Source organism: Echinococcus granulosus (genome assembly GCF_000524195.1).
Source record: "Echinococcus granulosus chromosome Unknown EG_S00015, whole genome shotgun sequence".
Taxonomy (NCBI): domain Eukaryota; kingdom Metazoa; phylum Platyhelminthes; class Cestoda; order Cyclophyllidea; family Taeniidae; genus Echinococcus; species Echinococcus granulosus.
In genome coordinates this window covers 1-2,682 of record NW_020170395.1, presented here as the reverse complement: position 1 = coordinate 2,682, position 2,682 = coordinate 1, and positions in this window count along the sequence as shown.

Genomic DNA, 2,682 nt, shown 5'->3' with positions numbered 1-2,682 from the left:
GAAGCTTGTGAGAAATGTGGGTGGTTAAATGCTCGAAGATATAAAGGTATCAGTTTGCCTAAGGCTCTCTTAACGACACCTAACCTTTTCCAGCCTTCCTGTATCTTCTGGCGACTTATAATGAACCCCGAGATAGGGTTGATGATGTCTATTAGTGGTAGAAGATTTTTAACTTGGATGAGGACTCTATAAGCTTTTACGGACCAAAAAAAGTGCTAGCAAAAGCTTACCACGAGAATTAGAATTAAGTCTCTTAGAAGTAAATTAAGCAAAGCTGCAGCACATATATGCGTATACGTGTGCACTATATGTGCGCAGAGTAGTACAGTTTGGTTTACTTTTTAAGGACCCATTAAAAATTTTCCTAGTGAGCTTATCGATGTTTAAAACAAGCATTTGGAAAGCCTTCTGACTCAATATAGTTTACTTGCTTTGAATGTTTGTCAACTAGCCAGTGTGTAATTTCCTCTGAAGTGCTTCCTCATTCGTAAAAACAAAAGTTAGTGATACTATTTTCTTCCACCATAGTTCCGAACGAGTTCTCGGCTTATTTCTTTTCTGTAAGGTAAATTTTTGGCATATCTCTTTTGGCAGGACAATGTTACTGCACCACATTCCTTTCACCAAATTATTACAATGTTTCATTCTTCGTGTCTCCGAGACATCACAGGGATCAGAAGTAGCAATCGCACACAAGCAATCCACCAACCTGCGTAATTCTGACAGCCAGTAGCCAGCCAGGAGGGGATCACCATGGATTCGGATAGAGGGCGGAAAACGTGCATTGCCAACCATCACTCCTAAATTTAGCCATTCTACTCTGTCTCGTTGAGGTAGGTTGGTAGTGGCCTAATAAGGATGTCACGACAATATGCTTTATTGGCTCAATCTCTCACCCACGTCCAGTGATTGTCAAGCGCAATAAATACAATTTGTGAGCACCGGTGTTCACCATCACAATCTGTTTGCCCTTCGAAAAGCTTGCCGCTGCAACTGCAGTGGAAACACTTTTATTGAGATTCTGCTAACCACACTCATAAAATGTCGGATTTGGATACTTGTGATCGCTTCATACCATCCGTTCTCAGGTGAACCTGCATGTATGTTGTATTCTTCATATAGGTCGTCCTTTCCTAGCAAATAGCAAACCAGTGCTAAATCTATCGGTGCCAGGTTGTTGGAACCTGTATGGCACTCATGACAATGGGATTCCAATTGTGTTTAGCGAGACTGCTAGATATATCAATTTGCAGCAAGAGTAAACGGTCTGCTTTTTTGGCTCCCCAACTTTCTCACTTTCTCTCCATGAGTCAACTATTAATCCATTTTGTGAATTGTCTTGCTTACATGTCGTAATAGTCCTTTTTGCCTTGCCTACTTAAACACCAGGCTTTCCAACCAAAGCCTGGGCAGATTGGGAGATCGCTCCATAGGCTGGAGGATGTTCTTAGAAGAGCACATAATGTACTTTAATCGCCTTTTTAGTTGCCGTTTGCCTAAAACCATATAAAAAAAAGGGATTTTATATTCATTGACTTGTACAAATCAGTGTGTTCAGAGGTCACCGATGAACAGCCCGTAAAAAGATAGCAAGAGCTTTCCATACATTCGTATGCTAATTTACGATGTAGATACTGAAGAAAATATTTAAATTAACATATAGCAGAATCAAAATTTCACTCGTACTTTGTTATCTGAATCAAAGACACTAGGGGAAGTTCTCGCATAATGATCAAGGCCATTTCTTTCATCAACCACAAAGGTGAAATGAATTAGTGTACAATGTCCCGGTATTTTAGTAACGAGGTGTTTCAAAGAGTAAAAATTAGGACTTATTTAAGAATAAACCTAAGATACCATGGGATTAAGTTGCAAAGTTGATGGACTTGTTGCCTATGAAAGAAAAAATGGCGGTGCAAGAAGTGAATCATAAAGTAATGAAAGTACATTCATGCCATAGCAATCATTACTTTTAACATGAATCTATTTGATTAGCACAATATGTCTAGAACATCAAACACTAAATTCACTAGAAATTTTAGGGAATGGAAGCAGTTATTTAGAGCTTTTTGTGACGGTAAAATGTCACTACTTCTCTAGGTAAAAATACATACCGTGTTTTTGCATAGAAAATTTGTCTTGGTAGCTTTAAGGTAAAGTATTTATTTTCCTCCAATGAAGTATGAAATTAAAGGCACGTTGTGGATTTGACGAAGACATTAATGGCGTAGAATGTATCACAGTGCTGGACAATGGAGGTGGACAATGAGAACGTATTACTAATCTGATTACAGAATGGCGGTGGTGATAACAGTGGTAAGGAGAGTGGAGGTGCCGGTAGTGAATGAGGTGAGGGATTGGTTTTGGGTGTGAATGGTGGTGGAGGTGGGGGATAGGTGAGATTAGGTGTGCAAAAATTGAAGGGGACTTGGACTTTTATCATAAGCGACAATTAGTTGCATTGCAAAATTTAAATTAAATATTTCGAAGCCTAGTTTATTTTTGTCAAAATTCGCCATGGATCAAATTCAAATACATTTAGTTTTCATCAAAGTGATACTACACAAACCCTGCTCGACCACAGTGATTTAACCAAATACAGGTGCGCAGTCGTTTACGTTTTTTTATTTTCCGATGGGCGGACATTTTGTATATTCAATGGGGAGTTGCACAAATACAAAA